The sequence below is a fragment of the Falco punctatus genome (genome assembly GCF_963210335.1).
Source record: "Falco punctatus genome assembly, chromosome: 6".
Lineage (NCBI taxonomy): Eukaryota > Metazoa > Chordata > Aves > Falconiformes > Falconidae > Falco > Falco punctatus.
In genome coordinates this window covers 44,075,797-44,092,773 of record NC_137585.1, presented here as the reverse complement: position 1 = coordinate 44,092,773, position 16,977 = coordinate 44,075,797, and the positions used below count along the sequence as shown (strand labels likewise).

General features: G+C 39.8%; 1 protein-coding gene across 7 annotated transcripts in view; it reads right to left on the bottom strand.

Moving 5' to 3' along the window:
• Nucleotides 1-16,977, bottom strand: part of LOC308065436 (uncharacterized protein) — a 250,785-nt gene that overhangs the window by 64,715 nt on the left and 169,093 nt on the right. For 5 of the 7 annotated variants that reach the window (XM_080391412.1, XM_080391414.1, XM_080391413.1 and 2 more), the window contains one exon: nucleotides 1-16,977. This exon is cut by the window's left edge. The gene's annotated coding sequence lies outside the window, so the exon portion shown is untranslated. The other 2 variants (XM_080391416.1, XM_080391417.1) reach the window with 1 other exon arrangement.

The following is a 16,977-nucleotide window of genomic DNA, read 5'->3' as shown; positions in this document are numbered from 1 at the left end:
TACATAAAAGCAAACCACGTAATGGATCTGCTTCTGATTTTTTCACGTTCTATTTTAATTAGCTAATGCAGACACTGAGCAAGCAGTATGATGGTTGTTGTTAAGGCTGCTTTAGTCATCTGCCATTTTTGCACTTCTTTGATTGGCTACTGCTAAGGGAAAGGAAAGCTCTATAGTTGTTGCACATAAGAAAAATAACTCCAACACAGTGCTGCGGAAAGCTGTGCTTTTATCTAGCTTCATCTTTGCCACCCCCATGTCATTAAGTTTAAAAGTTCTTTACTTTGGCTGAAAGTTTTAAGCACAGCATTAGTGATATCTACTTTCATGTACAGTTTTCACTTCATAGGTTGACTCTTGGTGTAACTGTGTTTATTCCAGGAGTACTCATCTCAGAAAGGTGAGATTCTTGCTGAGCAGGTGCCCGTGACTCCCTTTCAGTGAACATTTATTTGAAGCTTTTTTTCCCTCCAAAGAATGCTAGTCAAGATGGTCTGCAGCTTAAACTGGAGCTAAATCTACCTTGGATTGTTTTAACCCAGCATGTCAAGGTATAGCTTTAAACAGCTGTTCAAATTGCATGTGAGCAATTTTGCAAAATTTGACTGCCAAAACTGAATCAAAAAGGTAAGTAAAAAGCAAAAGATAGGTAAAGCCAGGCTTAAAATATGAAAAACTCTCCCCCTGCCTTTTTTTTTTTTTTTTTTTTTTTTTTTTTAATCTGAGAACATTTGGGGCTGATTTGGGGCTGAACTTGACTGAGAAGTGCACAGGATCTCCAAGTCCTTGCTGCCCTCAGGAACAAGGCAGTCTCACAAGTGCTGTCCTTTGTTGATGTTTGAAATGGAGGTGTCTCATGCCAGTTGAAGTATAATTTTTTTGTACTTAAAAGCCCAGAACAGCTTTTCAAAATGCCAGCTGTCCAGTCTGCATGAATGCATGAATTTTTGATAGACAAGGAACACAACATATCTTTTAATTTAACCTAGCAAATGGTGTGTAAGCAGACTATGTGCCTAGAGTTGGTTCAGTTTTATCACTCTTATGAATGGTCAAAGTGACACAGTGGCAGCCTTTCCTTTTTCAGCAGTGTGGCTTCCAGCAGTAGGTGCTCTGTAAACACTCCTGAAAACCATCACTCCACATTTTCAATGATACAATGTAATATATCAACATCCTAAAACACAGGTAAGTTCAACTAAGAATATTCCCCTTCTCCCGTTAGCCTTTGTCCTTGATTTACAGAGTAAAGCCAATTGAATACTGTAGTGACTGGTTTCTTATAATTCTTATAATGACAGAAAGAAAATAAAATGCCTGAAGAGCAGAAAATCGAAATGCTAAACCTTTGATCCTGGATTTGAAGCTAATCTATGCAATTAGCAGTGTTTTTTGTCACAAAGGGAAGAGTCACAGGAAGAAAAGATGGTACACAGCACGAAGAAGGGATCCAGGGAAAGGTTGAGAAAATGATGCTTCAATCATCTTCAGAGTCACACAAATCCTTCCTCAAGAGTAAAGAAAGCACACAAAAAAGATGAGAGACAAACAGCATCAAACAGACAAACACTTCTAAACAATTTTCTCCAGGTTTTCTCACTGGAGGCAAAATTTAACGCTATCCCATCAGGGTGGCTGTGTTCAAAGGAGGGGCTTCCCAGTGTGTGGGAGCCACTGTAGGGATATGAATATGGCTTCAAGCTGTATTTTTTGTTTAGTAACGTCTTCCTGGCTTGAGATGTTGCTTACAGCACAGAAGAGCATTTGATGGCTATTTGTTAATGCACATTCCCATAGCCAAGAAGACATTTTTTGGCCTGGCAGACCACGTGTGTGGACTAGATGCTGCCAGAGAAGGGGCAATTTAACGCGTCTTCTCTGGTGGAGCATAAACATCCACATGAAGAGAAACCCATGTGTAATGATCCATAGGCATCAGTAACCTTTCCTTATGTTGGCAGGGGGAAGAAACAAACCAAAATCAGTCTTGCAAGAATTATCTTTGAGAAAGTGTTGGGCAGTATTGGAACCTCTGCTAGTGCTCCCTTACAGCCACTGGCTCCTGTGTGTGTGGCTGGCAGGTGAAGTCCCAAGGCTAAGACACATGCTGTGTATCCATTTTGTCCTGGGTGCCTATGTAAGCGTACTGTGAACCACGGAAAGCTTGAACACATGTGGAAGACAGAGATCTCCTCTCACCTTTTTTCTTCTCTTAATCATGCTACAAGAACAATTTTAAAAATATTTGCAAGCTCATTATTGATATGTACCACTGATGGCTCATCTCAGAAAGGTGAGATTCTCACTGAGAGGATGCCTGTGAATCCCTTTCAGTGAACATTTATGTGAAGCCTTTTTTCCCCCCAAGGAATGCTAGTCAAGATGGTTTGCAGCTTGAACTGGAGCTAAGAAGTATCCCTTTTATTGGGATCCCCAGCAGTGCACTTGGTGGCTGTAATTCCTTTCTGTAGGGAGGCAGGAATGGAAGAGTGTAAAATTTTTATAGGGCTTTTTTGACATCAGAATGTGCAGTGACTGAATTTTCTGAGCAGTTTCTGACCTCCATATCCACTTAGTCTTTCAGCAAGTGTGATTTATCTCTGGGATGGGACCTAGTACCAATATTTATATATAAAAAAATATGAACGCTTTATTTTAAAGTATATACAAATAGAGTGGACTCTGGGTGTCTTTGTGTCCATTTTCTTTAGCAGAAAATGGCCTGTCTCTGTTCTCTTTATCTATCTTCTGGTTTTCCTAGGTAAAAAAAAAAAAAAAAAAAAGAAGTAATCTCTTTAACTTGGTCACTAGAAGTTGCTGCTGAAGATGAACAGGTATTGCTGTTTGAATCTATGCAGGGAGTCAGAGTGCAGCTACAATGAAGGCCTAAACACTCGCCATGCAATGGTACTTTGTTTATTGCTCACTGTCCTGTCGTAGACAGCTAGGCTGAGCAAGGCTGCAGTTAGGTAAGACCAGTTACCTCATTCAGAGAAAAAAGGACCTACTTTGGTGGTCCACGCATTCCCTGAATTTTGCTATTAATTCTGTGATGTCCTATTTTATTAGAATATGCTTTTGGAAAAAAACCGAGATGTTTGACTAGCAGATGTCCTTAGGCAAGTTACAGTTGTCTGACACTTAGACCCTATCAAAGCTGCTTGTTGATCAGTCATGATAAGCTGACTGACAGTTCCTTGCCATTTACACAAATAATGCAGTAAATGCTTTGACTGTGGCTTTTCAGTTTCCTTCCTGGAGAACTCCACCATTTTGCAGTAGCTTTGGAGACCTGCTTCCAGCAGCAAGCCACAGTTCTGTGGTAATTACTGACCATGCTCAAGTGGCATGGAGTAGCTTGAAATATGTCTACAAGTGCTCATGTGGGGATATCTTTGCCAAAATGGTCTTGTTCAAATTGTCCCATGTGAGAAGAGGTGGTATGGGGCAAGAGGCTGATACCAGGTTTATATGACTCGTGTTGGGTAATGGGTAGACAGAGTTATGTGCTGAGGTTGCTTCTTCACTGATAGACCATTTTTCCTTAGTTGACAGCATAATTCAGCTTCTTTCTGCATTGCATTTGTAATATTACATAGCTTGCCAGCAAAGGCTCTGTGATCTCCTATTCAGTACTGTGGAACTAATGAATTCTGCAATTTAAGATTTCATGACAGTTCTCTGCTACTACTAAAATGAGGATTGGCTTTTCTGGCAGCAGGTTATGGGATGCATGGAGTAGGAGGGAATAGACTCCAGGTTTCCAGAGGAAAATTCAGGTGCCCAGAGAGGGGAATCTGCAAATGAATCCAAACTTCAAAGCACATTTAGGTAGCCAGGCACCATTCAGCGAAAGGGCTGAAGTGTGCCTCCTGTGGCATTCCTTCAGTGCTGGTGAAACCATAGAGGCTTGAGGTTAGCTGGGTTATTTATGCATGCAGTACACTGAAAAATGGATAAACCAGATGAAATTTGACATTTCCCATATATTTAATCATAACTCTGAGGTTTCAGGGTTTTAAAAGTTATTTTTGAATAACTGGACCAATCTGAGCTAGGCTTTCTGCCATCATGTTACTTATCTGCGCTAACGCATTACAGCTTAATGAAATTTGTTACCTACAATATAACCAATCATGCAGGAAACAGAAAAGAATGTTTGTTTTTTAAGAAATGCGTTTTCTTCAATGTGCTTTTTGTTTGTTTTCTCCTAGAATTTATTTAATTGAAAATTCAGTTTTAACTCCACAGAAAATCAAAAGTGTATTTTCCAGCTGCAAAAAGATGCAATGAACTTTTCTAGACTTACCCAACAGGCCCATTGTATTGCTTCTCAATGAGGCAATCTGGAAGCTAGATAAGCCATTTGATGATGACTTCGACAAATCATGGAAGAGTCCTCAGTTTTCTGAAATGAAGTCAGTTTGATCCATGGGATAGACTGAATCAGGCAGAAGTTTATCAGAGGCATGGGTATATCTTGGCCATGGCTGGAGAGGTTATACATGATGATTTCATGTAGCAGCTCCTTGCTGCATGAACACTTAGCTTGCTCTGGCACCAAGGAGCTGTATGCAGCAAAGCTGCTCTGGTGCCCTGAATTTGATCCTAATCTCTCTGCCTCTGTTCCTTTGTTGCCTCCCAGAAAGTAAAAGGAGCATGGGCTGCAGTGGCTGATATGTGCTTGGTTATTGATCAGATGTACAGGGTTCAGTTTGTTTTATCTTGTGAACAGCTTAGGCTTTCTGCGGTTGGCTCAGACTGGTGGCATTGTCTGAAATAAGAAAGAAAACAATGTTTTCATCACAAGCCTTAGACACAGTCAGCATGATCCTTTGCATTGCTCTGAGGCAAGTAATGCAGCCTGGAAATAACATTTGCCATCTTTTCTGCTCTGCATCTACAGAGATTATTTTCTCCATTAGTTCTGAAGTTTCATGACAGGGGAATCAACTACAGCAAAACCAAGGCTGAGGGACTGTTTGTTTTCACCTTTTCTCCCTGATTGTGTTTATTTAGCTGATAGCCAACAAATAGCAGACAGCAACAGAGCATGGACAGAACAATCAATAGGGAAAATGAAAAGCCTACTGTCTACTTCCCACTGCCAGGGGTACCAAGAACAGTGAGTGAAGAGTCTAGCTGGGTACAAGCTGAGGTGCTATGTCATAACAGAAGGATATATTTTATATGTTGTTAATTTATATGAACTAGAAGTTACAAACAAAATATTTTCATATTTCAGGAAAAACTCACATAAAAAATGGAAACTGGTTAGTGAAGAGGGCAGAGTGTGAACCCATTTCACGTGTGAATTCTTGGCTTTGAAAGGGCAAGTCCACAAGGATGAACTTTAGCTAGGGGCTAATCCCCAATGGGAAAAGGGGAAGCTTGTCTAGGGACAGTCTGAAGAGACTTTTAATTTGGTTGCTCTGAATCTTACACTGGGGATGGCAGACTCTCTGCTGGTAAAGGAGAAAGCCCAGCAGGACTATTGCCCTGTGCCTGCAGCCAGCTTTTGGGAAGATGGCTTAGTGGTGGACTTGGCAGGGCTACGTTAACAATTGGACTCAATGATCTTAAAGGTCTTTTCCAACCTAAATATTTCCATGACTCTATGATTCTATGGCATCTCTTAGCTTGTATTTCCAAGCTTATGCACATTCAATACAGTAGTTGATCTGTATGTCAAAGTCTGTAGTTTGCTGTGCATTTCAGGAGCAATTGTATTTAAGGTACGTAAATAAAATTGTCAGAACAATGAACCAACAACACTTCCTAGAAATACAGTGGAGAACATGATTCTGGCATAGTCCTTTATTTTTAAAATTTCAGAGTGAGATTTTTTTTTTTCTTTTCTATTTTAGAACAGCTTCCAAACAGTAACTCATGCCAGGAAAAACAGAGCCATTCTCTCAATGACAACAATGCTCATTGTGTTTTCTGTAACAGATGCCAGGATTTTATCACCAGGCCAGACATTAACCCTCTTGGTATCATTCTGAAAGGAAGCATCCGTGCACCCCACCAGCTGTTATTCCCTATGGTGTTTCATTATGCCTCCCACCTTTGAAGCTTCATGCGTACTTCCTTGCCCAATACATCAAGAAGATCTACAGAGCTGACCTTATTTTTTTCCTCTCCTTCTGAAAGGGAGAATTTGTGCTTTCTGGTTTCCCATCAAACACATATAAGAACTCCGCCCTCCAGAACTATAGCTTGTGGTTGTTTGGGGTTTTTTTTCCTTCTAAACAAAAGGAAATAATTTGGACAACCAAGCTTTAAACAGTTTTCTGTTTATTGGAGAATTATCTCTAGTGCTTGTCCACAAAGGACACGTTTTTTTGACAGAAGTATCTATTCAAATGATACCTCTTCCAGTCAACATATTTCAATATGTGGAAATCTGAGACCAGCAATTATATATTTATGTCATGGAAAGACTTATTTGAAGTGCTCCTGACATCCCTTCTATGTTTAAGATATTGCAGTTACACAGTCTCACACAGATGTGCAAGGAAAGCCTCTGCTGATAATACCCTGAGCACCACACTGAAAGAGAGAGGCTGATCCTTCAGCTGCCAACTGGTTTCAGCGAGAGGGATGTGCTTTGCTGGCTGCATATTTCTCTGTGTATTTGCAGTAATGTTTGCATTGATAGGACCAATTCTGAAAATATTGCAGTGACCAGTTTATGCAGCTACTACTGCTGCTCTGAATGGTGTGGAGTGGCTGGAAGAAAACGGGCATATTCTGAGCAATCGAGACCGAATAACTTGGTTGTAATAACAGGCCACAGCCCCAACAAGCTGCAGGTATTGCGAAGGACATGTGCAAGGCCAAGGGAGATGGGGAGGCTGTGTATTCACAGGGAGATAAGAGAATTGGACGGAAAGATAAGAAAAAACAGGATGCCTGCACAAGGGGGGAGCAGCATGTGGGCACCACACCGGGGCCAATCATAAGGGAGGTGGAAGCGTGTGAATGAGTGGTTTTAACCTATCACTTTTTACATAACAAAGCCTACATAGCATGTTTATCTTTTGCTGAGAGTATAAATTGCTGTAAGTCTTTCAATAAAGTGGCACTAACTTGATCACATTGGCCGTATAATTTGTGTCTGAGCCTTCCGCATCAACAGAATGGGATTGTCTGATATGCAAAAATGTCAGTCAGCACTCTTGATGTACTCAAGAGAAACTTCTGTGAGGCTATGGCTGGGCATAGTTACAAAGGGCCAATTATTGTCATGAGTTAGTTATTACTGTATTCTCATGCAACACTTTCCTTTAGGTTGCAAAGAGATGGATTAGACCTATCTGGATATTGGTGTTTTTGAAAGGAAAGATTGAACAGCGTGGCTTTTGTGTAGAACTCTTTGTTTAATACACAAACTTTTTCTTTTGAGGAGTGAAGAAGTAAAAATGGATGCTGTAGAGTTATATGAAATGATTCATATTACAGAGATAGTCGAGGGCATCTAGAATCTCCTTTTTGCACTACTTGTCACAAAAAAAAAAGAGAAAGATATGCAACAGAAAATTGGATGAAACTGAAACATGCCTGTTTAGATCCGCAAGAACAAAACCAAATGTAACACAAAATTAGCCCTGGGAACTCACAGTCACAGGGTATTACTGAAAGAAAGCAATCATTAGGATTCAAAAAGGAAGGCTCAGGAATAAAAATATCATTTGCAGTCGCACTGCGTAGAATAACAATTATCTGTCCTCATACTTCAATATACAAGCTGATTACCAGCTGGGGAAAGTTTTAAATTTCCCCTGGAGCAGTAGTAGTACACAATTGTCAAGTATACTACAGGGAATTTAATGTTTTCCTCTGGAACATCTGCCATAGAGCATTGCCTGAGAAAGGATATGGAACCAGGCAGATCACCAGGCTATTCCAGTGTTAATAAGTCCCCAAATAATTTTAGTAGGATTACGTATACTACTGCTTTGAAAAGACTTGGAATGAACAGGGCCCTGTATAGATGTGTTTGTGTACAGTGGTGTGGTAAAAGGGCTCAAGAGGTTACTTTGAAGGACTATTTAATTTCATTTTTCTTTTCCTTTTTTTAAAAATTATTAATTAGAAGATATTTTGAGTTTGTTTCAGGCATACAAAAGGACATTAGTCTATCAGGTTAATACAGAAATACAGATTTGCTATCTTAGCTGCCCTTAGGTTAAGGAGAAATAGAAAAGATTTTAAAAATGAATAATTAAACGAGCATCAAAATAATATATCCACTGATTTTCCATAAATCTATTGATATTGTTACCATTGCTCTTATTATTTCTACTTAGACAGATTGATAGCAGCTTTTATCATCCTTCTAGGTGTCTTATCGAATTCTGGTGTGTGCAGCAGAGATGATAAGAGATGAGAAATGCCACCTCTGGGATCTCCATGGATTATATTTATGCATGGCTGTTCAATGACAGCCAGTCACAGTGAGCTGGAAAGTAGTTTTATTGTTCTGGCGGGGCAGCTGCTATTCTTCTTCCACCAGCAGAGTAGAAAAGGATGCACCTGCCATTGCATGAGAGACTGAAATTTAATTTCTCGCAATTTTCAAACTGCATTGGTGTGCAAAGAACCCATCTTCAGGGGATCAGGAGGCCAATGAAAGGAAAGAAAAGGAAGGGAGTAAATGACCTCTTGGCCTTGGAAGCTGATGATGAATTAAAAAGTAGGGACGCACAAGAGAAATGCAGGAACTTTAGTGAGTAAACAGTTCTCTGGCTGAGAGTAGAGGAGAATGATGAAATAGCTTGGGTTTTGCTAATTCTGTCTTGTCTCAAGGACCTTTCATAGACACTCATCCTGAGAGGTGGGAGCATCCTGCCTCCTGGTGAGAGAGGTGTATGTCAAAAGCAACTCTCTGGCTTGGCAATAGTGCAGAAGAGTTCTGCAATACTTAGCGTTCCCACCATCAATCTCTTCCAACATTTGGCCTTGCTTACAATTCAGACTCTCTTGTCTCCTCAAGGAACAGAAAGCAATTATCACTTTTATACTTCATGTTCTGGTCTGAGCTATGGACCCAGGCTGCCTTCTGTCATCAAGGTATTTGGCCTGAAAGGGGCTTGCTTTGAGAACAGCTGGAATCATTGGTTGGTTGGAAACATTTAACAACATTTATGTTTTCACCTTACCTCTTCATTCTTTCCACTGTTCTTATTCACTTTTTCTTCTTGCCTTACTCTTATAGAGTATTATTTTTGCCCAGACCCAATGAAGAAAGCATCAAAATATGACTCTTGTGTGTCCTTAAGGCTCAGCAACCACAAGGCAAACAAAAAGAAACTAAAACCTATTTGCTAGAAAACAAAATAGCAAAACCAAATTAAAGTAATAGTCCTTAAGCATGTCCATTGTATTGACAACTTTGGTTCTACTTTACCACTATGCTTGCATTGGCTTTATAGATAGTCATATATTTAAGCAGATTTATAAATGAACTGCAAAGCCATTTCAGGAATGTAAATAAAGCAACTGGGTTTAAAACCAGGTTTGTTATGGGTATAAAGCATTTAGCAGAAAAGTACCATGTGCTGAAGAACTTAATTTATTCATTTAGCTGTTTAAAAGAGAAGAAGCTGGACTATGTATCTGTCTCTATTTTAAATTTGGACATGGTCATGTAAAACAGTGTGCTTGGGTTCTTCTGAATGTGAGGAGCTAAAATTATATTGCCCAGTGGTTAGTCTGGGTCTTTTATATGTAAACAAGGCTGATTTTTCTTGACAAAATATATCATCACCTCTCACTCTTATCTGGACTGTGAATATTTGTCAATAGTTTTTTTTTCAGCCATCAGCAGCTGTATGTAATGGTATGTCTTCTGTGGGCATGCCAGACAAATTACATCACTTAGTCACTGTTTTCATGAACTGCCTGGTGTAATAAGCAGCTTGAGCCAAAACAGATTTTGAATAGTGACATATTATCCAGATACATCTATGAATAGGTGAAGGACTGATCCTACATATTAAGCACTGAATATGATTTGGAGCAGGGTCTGAAGAGCAGCATTCTCCCTCCGAGATCTTCCTAACTATGAGGTTAGAGAGGCCTGAGAAGCTGAGTAATTCTACAAATATAGAATGTGTGAATTCATGGGAAGGCACTGGAATGTCTTTCCAGAAATTAGGCAACACATTGAGTGACAGGTTATAAAGAGAATGTGAATACTGTGCTACTGTCTAATAGGTTTTAAGACAGATTTTCACTTGCCGCTTTAGATGTCTCATTTCATTAGTTGATACTTGAGAAATAAGTGCCTGGCCCTCCCAAGCTGATTGTGGCAGCCTAAATCAGATCCCTTGCTACCCTATATTGCAATTAAAGATCTGTCTGGGGAGAAAGACACCTCCAAAGGCTGGTTCATAGTCCTGAGGTAAGTACTACTCATCTACTGTATTGGGAAACTGAGTGCCCCTCTGTGCCTATACAAACCAAGCTGCCTACCAACCCATGGGAAACTGCATTTGCAGTGGTGTCTGAATGTGTGACTGACTGACAGGCCCAGATATTTGCCTCAGTCTATTCAAGAACATTGCAAAGGGCAGATGTCAAAGGGCCTTCTTTAGAGAAACTCTATAGTGGCATGCATGAGGACTGGAGATCTTGCAGGCAGGCCTTTGTACCCAAAACTGCCAGTTCCTGGAGGTAGTCTTCTTCTAATAGAGCCCACTCAATCACATGTGTATCTTATCTCCCTCATCATCTATTAAACAGAGCATTCCCACAGGGCTTGTGTTGCTGTACGCAAATCCCATTCCCCACTACTCAGAGATGTCATCTTTGTTAGCACTTTCCCTACCTTCACCCACTGGAGAATCCTCCAAAAGAGCAGACAAAGGCACTCAGAATATGAACAATAAATAATGTTGTTCAGTGATTCTGGACATCAGCAAGGATGTCTCCAGCAAACATTCACCATCTCCTACATGGAGCTGTGGAACTGAGGCTCAGGAACAGATGACCAGTGATGAAAAACATGTCAACTGTTCTGAGATGCAGGTTATCTTGTCAGGTAAGATGAAGAATGAAATCCACTCTATTCCCCGCCCCCCTTCTCTTTAAGTACTATGAACAGTAGCAGGCTTTCCTGTCTGACTAAAGCCATCCCAGAACGCAGCACTCTGGGATGTCACAAATATCTGCATCTCTCGCAAATCTTTGTCATTGCAGACTCTTCTGGGATAATGGCATTTTAAATAGATTGTCTCATTCTGGACAAAAGGCTGGAAATGAAAGCTCTTCTGAGAATGTGGAATTTCTGTATAGGTTTTTCTAAAGTGGATGAAAGTTTCCTTATTTTGGTCATGTTGCCCATGGTTGGGGAAAGGATGATCTTCCAGTTACAAATGCGATTTTCATTTGTGTTTTGAAACTCTTTTGTGTTTTCCTAATGCTTATTTTCTATGAATAAGAAGTGGTCCCTTGAACACAAATAAGATATTTCTGATGTCTCCAAGATCAGCATGTATACATTAAAGCTTTCTTTCATGAATCAAAGCAAACTGCTGGAAGGAAGCTGCTATCTCATTCTACAGTTGTTGGCATTCTCCCATAAAGGAGTTTTCCCCTTTGGCTTACATTAAATAATGCCACACAAGCATCAGCTGAGTGAAAGGAAGTTCATACAAGAAGTACAAAACACACAAACGTGCAGATTTTTGCATTTACCTTTATCAGAACAAGAAGATTTTAGTACTAAAGAAAAATGCTTTGGAAAATTACCTAAGCCAGATAAAATATTTTATCTGAACTCCGCTATGGAGTAGTACTTTATGAAACAAAAGGTGGCAGCTGAAAGGAAAGGAAAGATAAAATGTACACTAATAGGTTTGGTGGATTTGGACAGCATGTTTAAACCATGACTTGAGTACAAAAAGAATTCTGTTTTGTGGGAAGTTATAACTGGAAAAGTTTGCAGGCAAAATGATAAAATTCACCAGTTTCTGAAAGCAAAGAGCTTCCCAGGATTTTTATAAGACATATCCAGCTCCCAACTTAACAGCAGCTAAGAACTGCCAGAGGGCACAGAGGGTGAAGTGGAGATGAGCAAGCTGGGTAGTGGGCTGTTGCTGCTGACCTGCACATCTGCTTCTTTTCTGCAAAGAGAATTGCATTAGTCCTTTTGTCCTGCTGGTTGCAAGCAGGGGAAGGCTACAAACAAGAGACTTTGCAAGTCAGTATGGGAGGAAGGTGCAGAACAGCTTCAAGTAATTTCTGGGCCATTCTCGGCTGCACTCACAGGCAGTGTGTTGCATGCTGCTCTACCAAGGAGGCAGCACCGGCTCTCAGGAGCCAGTCCTATTTTTGGATCATCAGCTTCAATAACTTCTAGAGCAGGGAGAAGCTAGAACAGCAAGAAAGATGCAGACGCTGCTTTTTAAGAAATGTGGTAGTGTTAAAGGAATAAACTGGAGAAGAATGGGTTCTTCATTCACTGGCTAGAATGTCTTTCCTTTAAGAAAATGCTTTACTGACAAAATAGAAATGTTGTGCAAAATGGTCAGAATAAATAGGAAAATGGACTTCTGCAAATCCATATAACTTTGCTATAAATATTCAAAACTTGGAATCAAAACACTGTTTCTGTTAAAATCCAGCTACTTTCTGAATATAGAGTCAGAATGTTTTGACAACATTCAGAACCTCTAAAACAATAATAAAAAAGGAATTTAGTTGAATAGAAATGTTTGTAAAGGGAAGACACAAATTCCTGATCAAATGTAGCTACCATAAAGCCGCCCTCATTGCTATGGCTCCTCTTTATTAATGCACCATTTTTGAAATCCTGAGGGGAAAATATATGCTCCCTCTGAGAAGTCCTGTTTTTTCCAAAGACTCAGTCTTAGGAGAGAGACATTTGGATCATTTAGAGTCGTAGCTTCTACCTAAAACATCAAATGCATTTTACTAGCTAGGAAGCAAAACATATTTCAGTAGTTTAAGCTTTCTTCATCTTACATCTGAAACCCCAAATTACTTGTTTTCTGGGTCATAGAAGTGATTTCCCAGGATTGCAGTGTTCTGATTTTCTACTGACTACAAGTAGATAGCTAGCCATTTCTGAAAAGATAGAACATCAGAACCTGAGTGCTTGTCAATAAAACAAAATCTCAAAGTAATACAATCTGAATCTTTAAATAGAATTTATTTAGAAAATGGAAAGAGAAAAAGAACAGACTTTTTCAAGGAAACTGAAGTAGACATTATCCTAAGGACTTTTTTCATTTTTGTCATGGAATTTCAGAACTACCAGGAAGACATGAAGAAAGCACCTTGATCTTCGAAAACCTATGTATTATTTACTGTTGATCTACTATCTTCGTTGTAAAGATAGTCCAGGTCTGCTGGCACTGGCACTGCTGCTAGGCTTTGTCTGGAGAAGAGTGGAGTCAGTGACTCTGCAAGATCAGGAGGGGCTCTAACAGGATGAGATGCTGCTAGGTGTTAAGTATTTTTGTGCCTACATATCCCATTTCAGATTCCCATACCATTTCAGATGAATGACCCTTCACTACAGTTTTCTTTGCATTAAATAATGATAAATATCTTAAAATGTACCTTGTACTTTATGAGTACTACTTCAACACTGTTGTTTCCATGGAGACAGGACAATTAGCTCATTGCATACACTTACAGCCCTGATTTTGTTTTCCTCTCTTTTGCAACACCCCAAATATCTGATAGTTTCCCAAGTAAAGAATTCTCCATTCTACTTACTTGATTTCACAGATATCCCTACAATTTCTTTTTGAGTTGAAGCAGATCGTTTAAAAAAGGCATCTAAGCTTAAGTTAGATTTTAAGTGATAGTGAATCTGCCAAAATATTAGGGAAACAGTTCCAATGTTTGATTTGGGTCACTAGGGTTATATTTATTTTCATTTTCCAGCTACAACTGATTCAAAGCTTGCCTTTTTCAGTCTTCTGGACCCACATCTGCTCTGCTCAGATTGCATAAGATAACAAATAATGTACCTGAGGACTGTTTTAGCTAGTTGTCTAAGTCCCCTAGGGCAAATTTAATCAGAATTTGTTGCTCTAAAGCAATCCAACTTAGGAAAATGCTCTAGCTTGGTCTATTACCTATCCTTTTGTTTTCCTGTTCTAACCTGAGATCTCATTCCCTCGTTACTGATGTTAAATACGATATCTGTATGATTGCTATTGACCTTATTGAAGAAGGGAACAAAACAGGAATTAAACATTTCAACGTTTAAAATTAATCTGTCACCTTTTCTTCTTCTTCTTACTACTGATCTTATTACTGAACGACTATGACTCACCTGTCCTAATTAATTCTGCACAGTGCCCTTTCTTCTCTTGTCCCCACATACCTGTGCTCTTCTTTCATACTCATCCTTATTACTCTGCCTAGTTTTCACTTTCTTACCGTGCCACCCTTAGGTTTTAGGTCATTGAAGAACCTGTGATTTTAGCCAGCAGGGCTATACCTGTGCTTTTCATTCTCTCTCAACGCTGAGATAGCTTGTACCTGAGTCCTTAAAATTGTTCAGGAAATTCCTGGCTCTCCATACCTGTTTGGTTTTTTTTGTTGTTGTTGTTGTTTTTTGTTTTTTGTTTTTTTGTTTTGTTTTTTTTTTTTTTTTTTTTTTTGTCTCGTCTCTTTTGGCATTTTATCTTCCAGTTGCTGAATGTATGAATTCTGCCTCTTGAATTTCACTGGCATTTTTACTATTCCCTTCCCTTCCTTTGTAAAGATCATAGACCCCTACGATTTCATAGTGATTTTCACCTAAGTTGCCTACTATCTTTTTATTCTCAGCTAGGCCTTCCTTACTTGAATTCTCTCCTCTCACTGCTTCCAGCACACCCAGAATTACCACCTCTCCATATTGTGCTGTTTTCTTTTCCCAATGAAAAGATGGGTGATTAAACTCCCCTAAGCAGACCCTGTCCTTTTAATGAATGGCTTACATAAAACTTCATCCTCTTGATCATCTATTCATGGTGATCTGTCCTCTCCCTCATTATAGTCCCCGTGCTTGCTGTCCTTTCCTTTAACACTAATTCACCAGGTTTACTCTGTGACTTCAAACTACCCTTTGCCACTTTCCCATCTCCTTGATGAAGAACGTCTACCCCTTCTAGGAATTTTTCAGCACATAAATTATCCCACCAAGTATTTATTAAGCCAGGAAAATCCAAATTTTATCATGTTGCAAGCCTATAATTTCTTTCTGCTTATTATTGCAGTGGTGTATACACACACAAAGTTTTCAGCCGATAGAACTACTACACTTTCTTTAGTTCCTCTTCTGATCCTGTTATCATAAGTGACCAACAGGCTTTTCTCAGAAATCTTATTCAGTTTAGCCTAAAACAACCCCAATAAGGTTAGCAAAACCTTTGCACAATAATACGTTTCATGTTTTTCAAAGGTGGACTGCATTGTTACCCATTGCAAGTAGAATACCACATTAAGAAAATCACGGTCTTCATTGTGATACAAACTTCTCCTCATGTATTATATTTCAGAACTAACATTTGTACTTTTTTGATCTTTTACCTATAACTCAAAGATTATGAGGACAGCTCATAAAGCCAAATTCTTTTGCCTCTTCTTCCTGAGATATTTTTGATCTGTTTTGGCTCTTGTCATTATCTGCATGCATATAAGCAGCATGGGATAGTTAATATACCAGATCACTTGGTTTAGGGGGTTACAGAACAAGTTACTCAAATGTTGTTTCTCTGCCAGTTGTGCCAGAATAAGAATAATAATGCGATGGGTAGCACTTTTAGATGAAGCATGGCTCTCCATTCTGCTTACAGTTCCCAGTGACACACATCAGATGAATCTAGCATTGATGTTGGTTCCAGTTCATAAGAATGTAGTAGCTTAGCATGCTAAAATTTAAGAAATGTGTTAAAAAAACCTATTAGGAGTATGCCTGATATCAAAGACCTTGTATGTGTTCACCTGCTCTCTTTTTCTGATTTTTACACCCTCCTCCCCATCCATTACACACACACACACGCTCCCTGGCCCTTTCCCAGGCTCGTTTTGTCTTAGCCACTCTTACAACTCATGACTGTAATCTTTTCAGAGCCCAAACTTTCCATTCTTATTTGTTCAGTGTTTAAGGATGGGGTGGGGGGTGGGGGGAAGACCTAGTCCCAGTTGGAGCCATTCACAGCTACTGTAACGTCAATAATATGTAGGCCAGATGTACGATGCACGGAGGGACTGCCAGTACTTTCTAGGCCCACACACTTGGAAGGGGTGGAGAGGGCAGGAAGCGACTCGAGGAGGGGGCAGGCAGAGCTCCACCAGGAAGGCTGAGGTGGCTCTGCATTTTCAGCTGCCACGAGCCCTGCTCAGGGCTGTCTTTGTGCACACATTGGGATGTGGCAGCTGCTTGAGGCCCGCCTACGGGGCTGATTCCATGCTAAGGTTCTGTCTTATTAGCCTGAAAGCACTCACAGGTTAACAATAAATAACAAGGACATAGTAAAGAAAATGAGTAAAAAGCTTTTATTGAACTTGGTGGTTACCAACAGCACTGGCTGTGTCAGTACTGGAAAAAAAAATGCAGCATAGATGTCTCAAGCTTCATAGTCACTCAGGATGAAGAAAAATATTTACTTGGGCTCTCCACTTGGTTTCATTCAGTTCTACAAGCTTACACACACACACACAACTCAGTTGTGTTCTTTTTAAATTTAAAGCAAAATTTTTTTTATTGAGTCATCAGCTAGAAGAGACGTGAATTCTTTCAGTCAGTAGAAGCACAACAGATTTTCCTCAGGATTCTTTGAAAGTCTCGTTCATCTGCGCTGAACCCTCACATCTGGCAGGAACTCACTTCTGCTGACTCCAAGACCCACATCCAGGACATGAATATTCATCGTGTTACTCATGCTGCGTTCCTTTCCCTCTGATGTGTTTGACTCCCAGCACCAGGGAGACACTCCAGAGCAG